Source organism: Macrobrachium nipponense, chromosome 44 (assembly GCF_015104395.2).
Source record: "Macrobrachium nipponense isolate FS-2020 chromosome 44, ASM1510439v2, whole genome shotgun sequence".
NCBI lineage: Eukaryota > Metazoa > Arthropoda > Malacostraca > Decapoda > Palaemonidae > Macrobrachium > Macrobrachium nipponense.
The window spans coordinates 2,329,281-2,349,700 of NC_087221.1; positions in this window are offsets into that span (position 1 = coordinate 2,329,281).

The window sequence follows — 20,420 nt, forward strand, 5'->3', positions numbered from 1 at the left end:
AAGAGTATAATCATTTGTACTATGTTCAGAAAGCAGGCCAGCTAAGAATTTGGAGATAGAGAACGATGGGCTGTTATATGCAGCCATAATAGGTCTAACAGGTGTATTATGTTTATGAATTTTTGGTTGTCCATATAAGATACTGAAAGACGAACCAGTAACAAATAATTTCTGATAAGTTACATCATTTATAATATGATCATTTTTTATTTTCCTTAAGAATCTATTAACTCTATCCTCTCTTTTATATATATCAAGAAAATTGGGCTCACCATGAGATTGGAACTTGGCGGTGTCAGACAGAATGTTATCCATTTTTTCAATATAGTCATTTTTGTTGAGGATAACTACACCTTTACCCTTATCCGGTTTACAAATAACTATATCTTCCCGTTTTTTCAAAGTCAGGAGTATATTTAAATCATTTTTTCTAAAAAATGGTGTCCACGTTGTTCTTAAGTTAGCATAAGTTTTTATGTATGAGAGTCGACATTTTCTGTTGTAGGTTACCTGTATTCTTCATAACATCAAGTTTAACGAGTCTTTGAAACAGCACTTCAAAAGGTAAAAAAAATCTGGCATAGTTCGGTCTATAGGATGGTAGACAAAAATCTAACCCAAAAGATAGCAAAAACTCCTCTCTCTTAGATAAAATATAATTAGACATGTTAAAAATGCAATAATTTCTTTGGTAAAAATCAGGAATGACAACACCCAGGCTTTGAAGTTTCTTTTGATGCCGTTCACATACAGAGGAAATAAAATCATTAATAAAATTATAAAACAGTCTTTGGAAAAGCATTCGGTCCAGCAAAGATAAATCATTATACAGTAATTTCTTGAGTTGTTCAGCTGTAGACGTAAGTTTTTGGATGGACGCGATCTTGGTGTCAATCTCGTTCCTGAGTAAGGTCTTCAATGTTTCCTTGTAGAATTCAGTGTTGTAGAGGGACGATTTGTAGAGTTTGAATCTTACGAACTTCGGGACGACATCATTCAGGTCACAGTATTGCAGAAAATCCAAATCGCATTTTGCTTTCTCAAGTCTGAGTGTCGCTTTTTCTAGTTTGCGTGAAGTTGTTAAGGTAACAGCTGGATATCGGTGTTTCAGTAGTTGAGCAAAGTGGTGAATTCCCCGCAGGCGAAGGCGAAAGGCGAACAGGAGGGCGAAAAACAGTTGCTGTATCATCTTTGGTGAAATTTAGTATCTGCAGACGGCAATATAGGAAGATTTCAGGAGGTTCCATGATACACTCTCAGTAACAGGCCATGATTTATTATACAAAAAACGTTTCGCACACAAAACACGGTGCATCATCAGTCTGTGAAGAAATAAAAACAATTGCATTATATTACTACATAAAAGGAATTCATCAAAAATTAAAATTGACATTAAAAACTGTAAAAAAGCATTATTAAAAAACAGTAAGAAACAAAAGCGAGAGACTACTAAAACACCAACCCAAGCATCTTAGTAAGGAAAGAAGAGGGAATGACAAAAACCGAGGTCCCAGTCAAGACGAAAACTATGCCAGATATAAAGTTGAAGACGAGGTGTTATTGTTGAGTGAAGGAACCAGCCTTTTTATGAGTAACGACTCTAAGGTGGTTAAGTGATCTGGGTCCTTCGTATAGCCAATTATGGAGAAGTGCTGCTTCAAGATCTCTATTTTACAAAGAGCAGCATGATTTCTAATATTGGAAAATTCAGGTTGCTTAATTCTTTGACCTGTGCGAAAGCTGAAACCCTTATGGCTGCAATATCTCACTTGCAGTAACCTTCGAGTCGATCCAATGTAAGAGCCCGGACATCCAGGGCATGTGAATTTATAAACAACATTCGATCTCATGAAGGACTGCAAGCGATCTTTGAAATTAAAAAATGAACCTATTTTACAGGATTATTCGAATAAGTTTAAGTTGAAGACATGGAATTTCTGTTCGATGATTTAGTAAGTCTAAGTGAGAACTTGGTATCAGACACATACGGGACAGAAGCAAAACACAGTTTCTTTGGAACATCAAAATTAGCTATAGGTGGTTGGAAAAATTTGGTTAATAATTTATTAATGATTCTATGAACTATATCTCTAGGATATGAATTTTTTTGAAAGAAGTTTAATAAAAATTCCATTTCCTTATGAAATATTGGCCAACTGGAAGAGTATTTTAGTGCTCTATGGACTAAAGTGTAAATACTGTTTAGTTTGAAGGTTTTTTGGCATGAACTATAGTAATTGTTGGCTAATCCCGTATATGTCCTTTTTCTATAGACAGCTGTGGTAAATGTCACGCATTCTACAATGTAAACATTAGTGAATTTAAAATTTTACTTTAGATGTGGATATTGCCGACACCAAAATATCTTCTATACAAGAGAATGACATATTGAAGAACATCGTTCATCTAGATATTCTTCTTCTTTTTTACTTTTTTCTGTTCAGTCTTCTAAGAATAAAACTGGAAGTAGTTTATCTAGTAGTTTTATAGTCACAGTTTCTTTAATTTTAGGTTAAACTCTTTGTCTATCATTTCCACCGGGCCTTTAGCTTCAAATCAGACTGGAATAGCTTCCATAATGTAATTCTATATCTCAATAAATTTATGTTTAATAACTGCATTCCATCTAAGCTTTTTTACAAACATATTCATAATTTTTTAAATAATTTTTTCATCCAAAATTTAGGATACCAACGTTACATAAGCTATCGTCCTATGCAAGTGTCCTACTGATATATGATAAACACTTTTACCAATGTTTACGGAAAATATCTACCTACCGTTGAATCAAAATTAATACCTAACAAACCATTGGCGATTAAGTCTTTATTCAAATATAAAAAGTCTTCACACTTTGATGAACTCAGGAGTCATTTATTTATTCAGTTGCTCCACATGTGACCTGGAAAAGTACTTGGGCTCCGCTCGTCGGCTGTTGAAGGTGAGATTAGAGTCTCATCATGGTTTAAACTACCGAACAGGTATAAGATTAGCAAATCCAGAATTTTAATGTATGAAAGACAACATAAAAAGGTGAATAAATATAATTTACAACGATTTCAGAATAAAGGCAAAGCTCCAAATGACCATCAACTGTCAATACTTGAATCACTTTTCATTAAACAGCTAGTTCCCCCGTTAAATACTCAGATCTCGTCAACACCACTGTACCTATCGTGAGTTTCTGTTGGAACCATGACCAGAGGCCTCAACCAATCACTGGTTGAGCGGAATAGCATGGGGCCCTCAACCAATCATGGGCCGAGAAGAATAGCATGAAGCCCTAAACCAATTACTGCGAAGGTCAGTGCAACAGGTGATAATATTTGTTGTTAAATCGTAAGCTAATGGGAATATAAGACCTCGCCCTTTAAGACATTGCACATCCGTAGGGTAGAAGAAGTCAAGTGCCAGCCTTCTGGTCTTCCTAAGTTGTTGGTCTTCTTGACAAGACGTCAGTGATGATGGTCTCTGTTCCTTTCACATGGTGGATGGTCAACTGATAAGGTTGAAGCATTAGGGACCATCTCCTAAGTCGTTAGTTATGATTTTTCATTTGATGAAGGAACCGAAGGTGATTATGGTCAGCGAATACTTCAAGAGTATTCCTTTGGTCTTGAATGTACCAGCCAAACTTCTGTAGGGCCAGTATCAGGAGAGGCATTCTTTTTCAATGATACTGTATGCTCTGTGGTGTTTTTTCAGCTTAGCTGAATGGTAGCATATACGATGTCTAGGTACATTAATACTGCACCTACTCCTTGATCACTTGCATCTATATAAAGTAGGAACGGCTTGTCCATGTTAGGTGTATGGAGAATGGGGCAACTAGAGAGAAAAGCCTTTAGTTGTTGGAAGGCCTTCTCACATCTCTCTGTCCATTCAAAAGGTGTCTTGGAGCTGGAGAGTGTCATAAGAGTAGATGCTACTGCAGAATCGCCGGCAGAAGCCACACATTCCCAGGAAGCGTTGTAGTTCCCTACTAGTTGTAGGGCGTGGAAAACTGAGAATGGCTTCTACATATGGTTCCTTTGGCAGAGTTTATCCATGACCCATCACATGTCCGATAAAAGTCACAGGCTGAAGATGGATTTAAACAGATAAATTGTGAGTCCACTTTCCTCCAGGCATTGCAGAAGACTGGATAGACGTTCTAGATCAGTGGTTCCTAATTTATGGTCCGTGGACCATTGCTGATCCATGGTGTATGATTTGTCTGGTGCACCAAATTGCTTTACTTGTTACTTATCATTTTATTCATAATCTAAGCAAAATAATATTTTGTCAAACTAGCTTTATACATTTTTATTTCAAGTAAGTAACTACTATGAAAAAATTAAATATATTGAGTGTGACTACTAAATGTATAGGTCTATAGGGACAGGCTAATGCACAGCTATAGGACAGACATACTATATGGAGTTGTGCAATCAACGCCCATTATTGGTGGTACCACAATCACTCCACTGCCCCCTTCCCGCCTGGTGAGCAATTTTCAGCTTCAGTACATCTGATCTTGATGTATCAGGAATCAGGACTTGCTGCAGGGTTTCTTTTGGCACAGTCATGTCTAAACAAATTTCCTTAATTGGTTATTTCAACAAACCAAAGGCAATTCCAGCAATTGATTATGGTCACAGGATTAATAGTATTAGTGATGATGAAGACAGCATAACGTAATGTAACACAACTGCTAACATTACAAGTCACTCCCCCAGTGATGAGATGCGTGAACAGTATGATGAAGGAGCAAGGGAGCCTCCAACTGAAAGAGTATTGAAATGAGTTAACCGTAGTTTTTTTTCGGAAATTTTATTCTTCATATATAAAATTTGGGTTTACTAAAATAAATGAAGGTGAATGTGACATACCCAAGTGCTTAGTATGTGGCATTATTCTTTCTAATGATGCACTGACAGATTCCAAGCTAAAAAGACATTTAAATACAAATCACAATGAACTAGCTGGGAAGCCTTATGAGTATTTTTAAAGAAAATTTAAGGAACTTAAGTGTGAAAGGAAAAGCCTCCGGAAATTTTTCTCTACAAATCAGGCTGTACTGAGAGCTTCTTACAAAGTGTCACTTAGGATTAATGCTAAAAAGCCTTACAGTTTTTGTTGTAGGACAATTAATAAGGCCATGTGTGCAAGATATATATGCTGAAATCTTTAGTGAGTCATTTCTCACTAAAATTTGTAACATATCCCTATCAAATAATACAGTAACGAGAAAGATTGCTGAATTAGCAACTGTGGATGATCAGTTGTTGCGGCAACTACAGGAATACATTTGATTTGGAATTTTTTTAAATCAATTTCTTATTTTAATTGTGAAACATATAATGTACATTATGATTTTATAGTTTTCTACCGTACAAATTTTAATTGCTAAGAGAGTAAATAGAATATACTGAGAATATGTGCATTTCTTATGCATGTGGTTTTTTTTATGATTATTTGGACTAATTTAATGCCAGTGTATGCCTGGATGTATGTACTGGTCTGCAGAATTTTTTGTACTCTCTTGACTGGAACGGGAAGTGAAAAAGTAGGGAACCACTGTTCTAGATGCATACTCAAAGTTTCTAAAATTATTAAAATATTGTCTAGATACACACATGTCCCTACTAGGTCTCTAATAATAAAATTCATAAGTCTTTGAAAAGTTTCTGGCGCTGAATTTAGCTCAAAAGGCATGCGAGTGTATTGGAATAGGCCATCAGGAGTGTCCACAAGTTTATATTTCTTTGGAATTTTCAGTAAGGGGAATTTAATAATAGCCTTTCTGCAAGTCTATTCGAGAAACAAATTTAGCTTGGACAACAAAGTCTATTAAAGTTTCTATTAAAAGTAAGGGGTAGGAGTCAGGGATAGTTAAGGCATTAAGTTTCCTGTAGTCTGTGCAGAGTCTAAAGTGTCCTCCTGGCTTTAGGGCGAGAAGACATGGTGATGCCCATGGACTACAGCTGTGCTCTGCCAGGTCATCCTCCAGCAGAGAATTTACTTCATCTCGCAAGATTTTCCTCTTCTCTGGACTTAGACGATAAGGTGGCTGTTTAATAGGGAGAAAATCTGGTTTGAAATATATGTTATGTTCCATTAATTGACATCTTTCTACGGAATCACTTGACACATTGGGAAAGTGTTTGAGCAGGTTTGTTAAGTCTCTTCCCTGACAGGGTGATATATGCGTTAGTGACCCCTCAAGATTTTCTAATATTATGGTGTTGGTCGTAGTAGGTTAGGGATAGACTCATCCCGTACATCACGATATTGGTTATCAATTATTATACATAAATTGGTTTTTGAACCATCCGCATCTGAGGTTTTCTTTGTATTGTTTAAGCAGATTTACTTGAAATTTCAGGGTCTTTTTCTTTTATCTGGAGTAGAAGCTGAATAATTATTAGATTGTAATTTCTCAATTATTTATAAGGACCTTGAGATTTAGGAGAGAGAGGTGACCCAGGTATTGGCAAACATACTAACATTTTATCTCCAGGTTGAAACATTCAGACTTTTTCTGATTTATCAAAGTAGGTTTTTATGGGGTTTTGGCTCTTAGTGAAATATTCTTTAGCTAACTGTCTTACTTAAGACATCTTATCTTTCAAATTGTTCATATAAATCTGCACATTTACCTTTGAGGATCCTGATTCTAATTACTCTGTTAGCCAACAAATTTTTCACGATTTTTAGGGGACCCCTGCTCCTTCTACCGTAGAGCAACTCGAAACGAAAGAAACCCAAAGTTTCTTGTTTACATTCCCTAATAGCAAATAGTAAAAAATCAAGACCCTCGTCCCTGTCATGTGAACTTTCTAAGCAATACTGTTTCATCATGGATCTAAGTATTTGACGGAATCTTTCTATAGCTCCTTGAGACTCAGAGTGGTATACAGATGAGTATTCAATGGCTAACCTTTCTTTTATGCCTCGCCCGTCTACACTTCAGCTGAAAAGTGTGTATTCTAAATTCATTTATTGCATTTTTTTTCATGTTTTACGAGCTTTCGAAACTAGGTTTTGTTGTCGAAACCAAAAAGAGTACTCGTGTAAATCACTGCTTATCTTATATACAAACGGTTCACCGAAATTGCTTTCATTCTCTCGCGACTTGGAATTTATTACATTAGGCGATAAAATTCAGTGAGCTATGCAGTGCTCATAAACACAGATATACAGCAAACTATGTAATATATATATATATATATATATATATATATATATATATATATATATATATATATATATATTATATAATATATATATATATATATATATATATATATATATATATATATATATACTATATATATATATATATATATATATATATATATATATATATAATAAATATATATATATATACATATATATCGGTTTTCTTATTAATACAAAATCTTGCAGGCAACATACAAGAGTTTTATAGCATTATCGCTAGAATTGCAGGATTGATTATCAAACTAAATAAGAAGTATAAACTGAAGTTCATTCAAACGTATGCACCAACCACATCCCATACAGAGGAAGAAATAGACATTTTTATGAAGATCTGGAGATATCTTTGAAAAAAGCATAAGATTCAACTTACATTGGTTTTGGGGGATTTTAGTGCTAAAGTAGGTCAAGAGAAGAGGAGAATCATCTGTAGGTAAATTCGGAGTAGGCACAAAAAATGTCAGATGGGACATGGCTGTAGAATTTGATGAAAGAAACAATCTAAAAATCATTAACACCTTTTTTTATAATAAGGAACATAAAAACAAGACATGGAGAAGCCCAAACGGAGAAACGGAAAACGAAATAGATTTAATTCTTAATGAAAAAGTTAATTTAGTCAAAGATGTAGTTTTAAACAAGTTAGTCAAGCGACTATAGAATGGTGAGAAGTAAAACTTTTCTAGATCTAAGGAAATATAGAGAAAAAATAATTTTAAGAAAGAAAATAAACACTCCTGTAATAAGAGAAAAATATGATGTATTTAGTTTAGCAATACAAAAAAAGATACTCCCAGCTACATGAGGAAATGGAAACAAGTAAAGAAGAAATGAACAGTAACTTAACAAAATTTGTATTGGAATCAGCACAAGAGATAGGTGGAAAAGTTCCTAAACAAGAACAAAGAAAACTATCAGAAAACACCCAAAACTTAATAAAGAAACGATTGGAAATGAGGGTAAATACCCAGTGAGCTTAAATAGAACTAGCAGATATTCAAAGCAATAAACAAACTAAAAACCCAAGACATTCGTAACACAATCAGACCAAAATTGAGGAGACACTAAAGAAGGGAAGAAGCATCAAGTTAATGAAAAGAAGACTTGGAACAGGACGCCAACTGATATTATCAACAAAAGTGATGGAGTGTTAAAAATTCCTGAGAATTTCTATACAATGCTGTACAATAGTGATATAGGAAATAACTTTGTTAATAGAAATAATGAAACACCTGAGCCGGTACCAAAAGTAACAGTAGGAGAAGTACAGGGCATGAAGAGAAACAAAGCTGCAGGAGAAGATGGCCTAACAATTTTTGAAATAATAGATGGAGTAGATTTCACAATAGCAAAACTCGCTTTACACAAAATGTTTGCAAGAAAGCTCTATACCTATGGCTTGGAAAAACTTTATCATTATATTAATTCACAAAATGAGAGACACAAAAGACCTGAAAAATTACTGCAAAATAAGTTTACTCTCAGTAATATATAAAATATTTACAAAGACCATATTAGGCCGAATAGAAAGACAGCTAGACTTTAATCAACCAAGAGCGAAGACAGACTTTAGAAGCGGGCATAGAAGAACTGACCATATCCATGTAGTTAACCAGCTAAAGCAAAAATCAACAGAGTATGACAATCACTATTCATGGCATTTGTAGACTATGAGAAAACTTTTGATTCTGTCAGAACTTCATCAGTAATGAAAACCCTTCAAAAACAAGGAATAGATGAATCTTATGTTAGAACATTTGAAGATATCTATACAGCAAGTACAGCAATCCTAAAATAACATAAAGACAGCGAGAAATTTCCGATTGAGAGAGGGGTTAGACAGGGAGACTTCATCTCTCCTAAATTATTCACAACGTGTCTAGAGAAAGTTTTTATGAATTTAGATTGGGAAAATGTAAGAATTAACATTAAAGGGGAATACCTTAACAACTTAAGATTTGTGGATGACATAGTTCTGCTCAGTGAATTAGGGGAGCAATTACAAAATATGATAGAAGATTTGAATAGAGAAAGCAGAAATGCAGGACTGAAAATGGAAATGAATAAAACTAAGATAATATTCAATGCAAATGCAGAGACAACAAATAACGGTTATGGACGAACCTCTAGAGATTGGTAATGAATATACGTATTTAGGACAGACAGTAAGTGTTTCTCCAAAGCATGAGGCCGAAATTAAAAGAAGGATAAGCATGGGATGGAGAGCTTTAGATAAAAATTATGTTATGAAAAGTAAAATGCCACTTTCTCTAAAATGAAGAGTATTTAATCAGATGGTCCTACCAGTATTAACTTATACATAAAAAAACTTAGACCCTTACTAAAGCCTTAGAACATAATCTAGTTACAACTCAAAGAACTATGAAAAGAATAATGATGGGAATAACACAAAAAGACAGAAAAAGAGCAACATGAATGCGAGATCAAACTAAAGTGGAGGATATTTTAACAACAAGAAAAAAAAGAGAAATGGGCGTGGGCAGGACATTTTAAGGACATAGATAATAGATGGAGGAAAAGAGTACCAGAATGGGTCCCTAGAGATTGCAAACGAAGCAGGGGAAGGAAGAGAAGACGATGGATTGACGAGCTAAGAAAATTTGGGGGTATTGAATGGAATAGAAAGATCATAAACAGAAGAGAGTGGAAGGATATTTTTTAAGTTTGTTAAGGTATTCCCCATTAATGTTAATTCCTACATTTTCCTAATCTAATATTTCAGGTAGCAAATTTGGCTGTCTCACTTGGCGAACATACCGAAAGGTAAGTTGCCATATCGCTATATATTCTTGCTTTCTATAGAATTTGTGATTTTTGGTAGATTTTCATGCATAAATATATTTTATACTAATTACAACGATTAAGAAATTTTCCTGGTGAAACTAAGAGGCCAACAAATGAGCTTTACATTGGAGTAAATGTTTTGGGTCAGGTTTTAATTTTATTGCTGTAAAATAATGTTCAAACATGCAGCAAGCTGCCATGATAGTTTTATGCAAATCCGCGTATAGTCAGATAAGTAAATAACACATTGAAATTTACATTCCATTCCTCCATTTCAGGTGGTAGATGTGGGCGTCGCACTTGTCGTAGTCGGGGGCCATTTATTGTATATGTCCAAAAGGTAAGTTGCCATACTGCTATATGTTTTTGTTCTCTATAGTATTTGTGATATTCTGATAGATTTCCATGTATAAATATCATATCTTATATTAGTTACAACGATTTTCAAGAAGTTTTCCTGGTAAAACGAGGTCAACAAATGACCTATACATTGGAGTACATTTATTTTAGCCAGATTTTATTATGACTGCAAAATAATGTTCAAACATCCAGCAAGCAACCATAATAATTTTATGCAAATCCACGCATAATTAGATACGTAAATAACACATTGAAATTTACATTCCATTCCTCCATTAAAGATGGTAGATGTGGCCGTAGGAGTAGGTGTCGGCTGCGGCCATTTTGTTGGCAGATCCGAAAGGTAAGTTGCCATAGCGCTGTATATTCTTGTTCTCTATAGAATTTGTAATATTCTAGTAGATTTTCATATATAAATATCATATCTCATAAGTTACAACGATTTTTATAAGAAATTTTTATGGTGGAAATAGGAGGTAAAAAAAAGGCATTTGGATTTGGCCCCTGATATAACAGTTAATATAATCTTTGTCCAAACATTTTTTACATAATTACGTTCTAGGATAATACTGCCTCAGTAAAGCGTCCGAACAGGACCGAAAGTACTTGGCTATCTCGCTTTTTCGTTTTTTCCTTCTTGGCAAAAAACCTTTATTTATAATATATATATATATATATATATATATATATATATATATATATATATATATATCATATATATATATATATATATACATATATATATGTGTGTGTGTGTGTGTGTTTTTGTGTGTGTGATAATGATAATAATAATGAAGAAGCTGGTGGTATTGGGGAAATCTTGAAAAAAAAAAGGAATCTGGCATATTTTTGGTACTATAGCAAAAAATATGCGCTGGGTGCCTCTCCTCTCTGGTAGGGTTTCCCCACGAGCCTTACACGCACTTTATGAAGTCAGTTTTGCATGATTAATCAATGTAAAAGAGTAAAGGCTAATTTTTGCGGTTAATCTAGTTTGTTATAGATATATCACGATGATGATGTGGGTACACGTCCAGGAACAGTTGAAAGCGTCATTAGATTTTATATCCTTAAAGTCAACGTCACCAAATCACAAAGTTATTAAATAATAAGTGCAAAGAGCCCTCAACCTATAAGTGACTACATGAACGGTATATCATTGTCGCACTAATTGGCGTCCGTCATCGAATTGTTTCCTAGAACGCTTGCGTTTGAGCTCTCACACACACACACACACACACACACATGTATATATATATATATATATATATATATATATATATATATATATATATATATAATATATATATATATACGTATATATACGTACTTCATATTTTTATACACAACACACATAAAATATTAAATATCAATTCTTATTCCTGTAAGAACATATATAATCAAAGAAACAATTATAGATAAATAAAAAAGCAATTACATGAAGAAATAAAAAAAAAACGATATGTAAATCTGTGAACTTACTTGGCCTGGCATACTGGGGATGTACATCCTGAAGGGCCCCCTGATCCCAACTCCTTGACGAGGTGGGGGGCTTAGGGATCCACTGCAGAGAGAGTATGCTCTCTTAAACCTACACTCTCTGCTGTGGATCCAACTGAACATTGGGACCTTTAACTCCTTTACTCCTCCTCCTTATAAATTTTCCACTTTCCATTCTTCTTCTTTCGTTGACGACCCTGGCATGGTTTTGGACTATTGAATTGACTGCTCTTTTAACCTGATGGAGGGTGGAGTTGGACGGATGCCACTCCACCCGTAAAGTTCAAGTACTTGACGTGTTTGAGCGAGGGGAAAGTCTTATGTCAAACTTGGTCCCTAGTACTGGGTCGGATCTCGACGGACTGACGACGCCTAAAGTGCTGGGGATCAGGTGTATAACCAGGAAGTAACCTCTAGGGGTGGTCTATTAATGTGACATTCCACACCCCTCCCTTGTTGGGCTCCATGGTGGGTGGAGGACTACCTGGCTGAAAACATCACTCTCGTATACATGTATGCATTATTAGGCCCTAATGTTGATGACCCAGCTCGGAATTAGACCTGGCTACCGGATTCGCTCAAGAAAATAAGCCCAACATAACAACGATGGCACCATATGAGCCATTAACAAGAAATAATAAAAAAAGGAAAATGTACAAACCCGACCCAACATTAGTTCATTTTGACCATATTTTTGGGACAGATAATTGGTCCAGATTTCTTGTTCTCAAAACAGAGGAAAATTTCCTCCTACGTTTTAGAGAACAAATTATTAAGTTTATACCCAACCCGAGAAATGAGTTGAAGCCACAACAAAAGCTCAGTCAGAAACATTTCAGAACATTAAAGAAATTCAAGGGATAAATGTAACTGTGAAAAACCATGACATGCTCAACTATATCCAAGGTACAGTTGTACTACCCCAAACTGAAAATGAGGAAGAATTACCAGAAAAGAATATTATATTAGAATCCCAAAAATTAAGATATCACAATATTCACGATCTGGAGTTATATCAAATTCCAAGTAAAAAAAACCAAGAAGTTTCCATCAAAATAGTAAAAATCAAATTCACAGGCCAAAATGTGCCAGCAAAGATTAAAATACTTGGTCAAAACAGAGAAGTACGCCCTCACGTACCGAAACCACTGCAATGTAAAAAATGTTGTAAATTTGGTCACACATTCAAGAAATGCCACAATAAAGAAATATGTGCAGTGTGTAGTTCAGAAGACCATAGAACTGAGTGGAATTGCCCAAATATTAAATGTGCTAACTGTGGACTTGCTCACCATGCAAAGTCAAAAGAATGCCCATTCTATGTGTACAATACAGAATTAGAGCTTCTGATGAGTAGAACTGGAATGGCAGCAAGAGAGGCTAAGCTTGAGTTAAAAGTTAGAGGGATACTTGACCCAAGCAGAAATCCATCATATAAAATTATGTTAAAAAATAAGGTTCCCCAAATATCTGAAGCTTGTTTAGAAAATAGGAATCTAATACCTGAAACCACAATAAAAAACAAGTATGCTGCTCTATCATCCTTAGATGATCATGATGCCAATACTTCATGTATAGAGACAGCACCTTCCAATGCAGACATTGCTGATGGTTTCCTACCAGATCAGAGAGCAAGGGGAAAAAGGCGAGACCCTGGAAATGGGACCCCTCCGAAATAAAAAAAACTTGACAACAAAGAGGACTCCCACCCTCTAAAAAGTAATATAGATAGTATTGAAGTAGAAGCTGAATCATTAACCACCTCACAAACTAACGATTTCTCGGAAAATAACAACATTGTCCATATAACTCCATCACCCATAATAGGACAAAGAGGAAAATCCTTAACTCATCCTCAACCCCAACCAAGTAGCAGTATTCATCAACAAGCTGCTTCTGTTGAAATAGACTCCTCTCCCAGTCTCAGTAAAACAAACAAGACACTCCCAATCACTCAAAATAGAAATGCTTTATCCACTCATGATAAATTATGTGGATGTAATGAATGTTTCATTGTTCAGTTGAATAAAATGAAACTTCCATCAACAAGCAGCCTCACTAATATGAATAATAATTTTATCAAATTCAAAACTAAAAACCAACAGGAAAATCTAGAAAAATACTCCGAAGATTGCATGTGTGTAGACCATCTTATTAAAACTCGCACATCGAGTGCTAGAGGCATAGAACATTTATTGGAAAAAATAAAACAAAAACAAAAGTCCCAAGGAGCAATTACAAAGAGACTTAACATAAAGTCAAATATTAAGAAACCTGCAGCTTTACATGAGGTATGCAACCACAAAAGTAAGAGGAAGTAATGTTCTGCTTGACAGAGGCCTTCCCTCACAATAACATTCAGCGCTTATATTATTCAGTGGAACGTAAATGGTTTAAAAAGACGATTACAAATAGGGGAAATTCAAAGACTATTAAAACAATATGAACCAATAGCAATATGCTTGCAACATACAAATGAAAATGTCTCAAGAATAGGCAATTAGCATCACATTCAGTTCCTGATATGAATACATTAGGAACAGCAATTTACGTCAATAACCGAATTACTTACGAAAATATATTGACAAATAGTTCTGAATTCCAACTATCTGGAATTAAACTTCATATTAACAACTCTACTTTTAATTTGTATAATATTTACAACCAACCTTCATGTAATTATGATTTACAAAATCTACCTCAAGTATTACCGAATATATGTGATGATTTTTTAATGGTTGGAGATTTTAATGCCCACAGCCCATTATGGGATTCCTTTTGCAATGAAACAGATTCACATGGTAACAAAATTGAGCATATGATTGACAATCATAATCTTTTGCATTTTAAATGATGGAGATATTAGCACTTACTTTTCAAATCCCATGGAAGTTTTTCATCCATAGACTTAAGTATTTGCTCACCTAATATAGTGGACAGATTTGATTGGAATGTTTTAGATGATCCATATACCAGTGATCATTTTCTAATTAATATCCTTTGTTTGGGACATACCCCAAAACACCAACTATCCCACGATATAATGTAGATAAGGCAGACTGGGACCAGTGTAAATTTTAATTAAAACCAGCCAGATCCATCCATTTACAGCAGTACAAGGTCATGATGAGACAGTACATTTCTTCACAAACTTTGTAATTACAGCTGCTGACGAATCTATTCCTAAGTCAACTACTAATCCCAAGAAACACTCAGTACCCTGGTGGTCTGACACACTATCCCACCTGATACAAGAAAAAACATATTATAGGTAGAAGATTAGAAACCCTGCATGATAGATTTAATGCCATAAGTAAAAGACCTCTAAATTTTGAGAGCATTGCCAAGAAACTTGTAGACATTACTAAAGAAATCAGTCTACTAAAACCTCATTACAATCGGATCTCGGCAAAAATATGTATCTAGCATATCTGATACAACCTCAATAAGTAAAGTCTGGGAAAAATTTAGGAAAATTAATGGATCTCATATTAGATCTCAGAGACATCACTAATACATAATGGCCAACCAGTACATGATAGTACCGCAATTTCGAATATTTTAGGGCGTAACATCCAAGCAATAAGTAGTATAATCAATATAGATGATCACTTTCGAACCATTAAAGCCCGTGAAGAAGCTGTCCCATTGAATCTTGAAACTTTAGAGGATATATATTATAACCAGATTTTCACAGAAGAGGAATTTGAATATGCTTTATCTAACTGTAACTCTTCTGCTCCAGGCCAAGACAACGTAAATTTTGAGATGATAAAAAACCTGGCTCTTTTAGCAAAAACATACTTATTGAAGCTTTATAATCATTTATGGGTAAATCACCTGTTCCCAAAAGCATGGATACATGCTATAATCATACCAGTTGTCAAACCAGGGAAAGATCCAAGCAATCCAAATAACTATAGACCAATATCCCTGAAAAGTTGCTTGTGCAAATGTCTAGAAAAAATGGTAAATTATAGACTAAATTGGTGCCTACGTAAGAATAAGACTCTGTCTTCAACTCAATTTGGCTCACAATCTGAAAGATCTACTTTAGATTCACTTTCCCATCTAGAAAATTATATACGGAGAGGGTTTGAACGTAAGCAAATTACAGTTGCCATATTCTTTGATATCCAAAAAGATTATTATACGACCTGGAGATACTCAATTTTAAAGTCCTTACACGAAAATGGTTTTAGAGGGCACTTACCAATTTTTATCGAGAATTTTATCCATGAAAGAACTTTTCAAACACGAATAAATAATGTATATTCTGACTCCTTCAATTTAGATTGTAGAGTCCCTCAAGGGAATGTTTTGAGTGGAATTCTTAATAAAGCTATCAAAAACATCCACAACTGGACTTTATCAGTAGGCTTTAAGCTCTCTATAGAGAAAACCCAAGCAATTATGTTCTACAAAAATAGTAGATGGAAAATGAATCAAGACATAGATCTTAAATTAGGTGATAGCCTCATTTAGTTTAGTAATACTATAAAATTTTTAGGCTTGGTGTTTGACACTCATCTTAACCCTCTTATGCCGACTGGACGTATTTTACGTCAACATTTTTTGTCTCCCATGTGCAACTGGACGTATTTTACGTAGACTTACAAAAGTTTTTTTTTTAAATTCGCGGAAAAATACTAATAGGCCTACCAGCCTAAAACTTTTGAATCACACGCCTTGGGGGATGCTGGGAGTTCACGGATCAAGGTGTTGTTTTGTTTACAATCGTTACGCAGGCGCGCAAGCGCGAATTTCTTTCTTGCCGCACTAAAAAAGTATAAAGTGACACATCTCGGAAATTATTTCGTCACTTTGACATAATTTTTGTACCATTGTAAATTAGCCGTTACATGAAGTATTATATATGAAAATGTGCGCATTTTTATGTAAAATACAATAAAATACACATGATTGTAACTTTTATCAGTTTTGAGATATTTTCATATAAATAACGATAATTGCCAAAATTTCAACCTTTGGTCAAATTTGACTCTACCGAAATGGTCGAAAAACGCAATTGTAAGCTAAAACTCTTATATTTTAGTAATATTCAATCATTTACCTTAATTTTGCAACTAATTGGAAGTCTCTAGCACAATATTTTGATTTATGGTGAATTTATGAAAAAACTTTTTCCTTATGTCCGTGCGGTAACTCTTCCGAAAAAAATCATACATGCGATTGTGGTAATGTTTGCACCATTTTAAAATTAGCAGTTATATAAAGTTTTAAATATGGAAATGTGCGCAATCTCATGCACAATACAACTACAAACAACTCATGGTTGTAGCTTTTATCAGTTTTGAGATATTTTCATATAAATAACGATAATTGCCAAAATTTCAACCTTCGGTCAAATTTGACTCTACCGAAATGGTCAAAAAACGCAATTGTAAGCTAAAACGCTTATATTCTAGTAATATTCAAGCATTTACCTTCATTTTGCAACAAATTGTAAGTCTTTAGCACAATATTACGATTTATGGTGAATTTATGAAAAAAATAACATTTTCTTTACGTCAGCGCGGTAACTCTTCCGAAAAAATCATACGTGCGATTGTGGTAATGTTTGTACCATTTTAAATTAGCCGTTACATAAAGTTTTATATATGAAAATTTGCGCAATTTCATGTAGAATACAACAAAAAATAATTGAAGGTTGTAGATTTTCTCATTTTTGAAATATTTGCATATAAATCACGATAAATAGAAAAAAAACCACGTTCGGTCAACTTTGACTCTACCGAAATGGTCGAAAAACGCAATTGTAAGCTAAAACTCTTACAGTCTAGTAATATTCAGTCATTTATATTAATCTTGAAACAAATTCGAAGTCTCTAGCAAAATATTTAGATATATGGTGAATTTAAAAAAAAATCTTTCCTTCCCTCCACGCGCGGATTCTCCGCCACAAATCTCCGAAATGTGTACGTCCCATTCTCGGAATATTTGCTCCGTTTCATATTAGGCATTTCATAGAGTTTTATATATGAAAATGTGCGCAATTTCATGTAGAATAAAACGAAAAATATTTGAAAGTTGTAGCTTTTCTTATTTTTGAAATAATTGCATACAAAAAATATATAAATAAAAAAATTCGACATTTGGTCAACTTTAACTCGCCAGATATGGTCGAAAACTGCAAGTGTAAGCTAATACTCTTACAGTATAGTAATATTCAATCATTTGTCTTCATTTTGAAAGAAATTGGAAGTTTCTAGGACAATATTTAGATTTATGGTGAATGTTTGAAAAAAATATTTGTTTACGTCCGCACGTTATGAATTCATGCATTATTTTGTGATAATATTTTCTCTGTGTTGCTTTTATTGTTTTACAATGTGTTATATACCAAAATGATGGCAATTTAGTGTAAATTACAACGAAAAAAAAGTAACTTGTTACTTTTAACCGTTTTGCGCACAGCGCGATTTGAATACAATTCTATATGAAATTTCGTTTTTGCGCTATCATATATCGCATTATTTATATATGATAATGATAATTTTTTCATTTATGATGGTTGCATACTAAACTTCAGCCAATGACAAAAAAAAGGAGCCAAAAATGAACTCTTAATCTTGAAAATTAAGCGCGCTGTGATTTTTTGAAAAAAATATTTTTTCCGCTTCCGCGCTAACTCAGAAACACCTCCGGCACACGGGAGACAATTTTTTTTTTACCGCTTCGGCGTAAGAGGGTTAATACTCTAATTCATCAAAAGTTGTGATTTTACTGCATGATTACCATTTCTTAAAATATCTGGACTTTTGGGTAGCAAATTCAACATATGTCTGAGATGGAGTCTTATTTAAGTTACGAAAGTTGTCAATAGCCTTTAAAGTTTGTGCTAACTAACCAATTCCATGAATTTTTTGGCCATTGTAACTGAGTAGCTGTCTTCATTAAAGATTCTCGAATTGCCGATTCTAAGAGGTCAATGTGACTTCATTAAAGATTCATGAATTAAGGGTTCTAAGTAGTCAATGTGACTTAAGTGTAATAAATTGTCATCCAAGTTCTGTATATGTCAAGAGAGGAAGTTCTGATGACCTAAGAATGAATAAAGATTCCAAGAATATAAGCAGTGCTAACGCTTAAATGTAACCAAAAGTACCTAAATTACGATATCAAGAATGGAAAACAAATCTATGTACATATAATGCACAGTTACAAAATCTTGGACAGGCCCCCAAATATTACATGTCCTAGTTACTGATGTGACCTGGTATCCTAGTATTAAGGGAAGTCTCAAAATGTGCAACGAGATAATATTCAAAAGCTAGTAATAAGGGATTGAAGTAATAAAAGACCCTTAAAAATTAAAGAACGTCTAACCCTGAATAGGTGCGATGGGTAGCGCGCAACCCGAGGTGTATTTAAAAATAAAATGTTTTTTTCAATAAATTATTGCCTGTATTGAATCTGGGTGTGATCAAACTACAAGCGGTCATTTGTCTACAAGCCACAGTCGTGTGCAGAGCTTCCTAGGCCTGCCTCAAGTGCTTCGGGTTGAGGTCGAACCGCAAGCACCTTCAAGAGGTACGTGATCAAAAAGCAAAGTTATTACATAACCCTTTCTCAATGAACAGTGTGCATAGTCATGTCTTTGTTGTGTTGGAAAGTCTAGATGGATGGTGTATCTACGTTGTGAATGACTTTGGAAGTGGCTGAGATGCCATATATCAGCATATAGTTAATTTTCCTTTGAGTGCTAATTTTTTTTTTTTTTTTTTTTTACAAAGTTTTTAGGTAAACCTCACATATTGAACAGTGTTCATGCTATTAGTGTTTTGTAGTATTGAAATATGTCGGAGGATGATTTATCTATCATATTAATGCCTTTGTTCATTGCTCACATGCCGTATATGGCCATATGGTCCAGTCCCCTTTGGGTGCCAATTTCTGTTTTTTTTTTTCTTTTTTTGCAAAAAGCAGCTATTACGTGCTCAATTCATGTTGGTCAGTGTGCCTAATAGCTAATTAGTATAGTTTTTTTTTTTTTATATTGGACAATATTGTAAGGTGGTGTGTGTATCACTGTGTTACTCTGGGAGTGGCTTAGATGCATATATTGCCAATATGGTTCATTTTCCTTCGAGTGCCAATTTCTGTTTTTTTTTTTTTTTTTTTTTTGGCAAAAAGCAAAGTTATTAAGTTAACCTTGCATATTGAACCGAGTTCATGCAAATGGAGTTTTGTTTTATTATTGGAATATGTGGGAGGATGGTGTGTTTTATCGTGTTCATGCCCAGGGATTGGCTCAGATGCCCTAAGTTCCCATATGGTCCAATTCTTTTAATTTTATTGGAATATATAGTTGGATGGTGTGTTTATCACGTGGTAGCCCGGGCCATTGGATGAGATGCCCATAAATTGTCATATGTCTGAGTTTCATTCCAGTGCTCAGCTCATTTCTAATGTCTTTTTTTTCAGTTATGAGCAATGGCCTCGAAGAGACAGAGACCTCTGGGTGAAGATGCTATCAACACACTTCTCAATTAATTTTAAAGTGACATGGA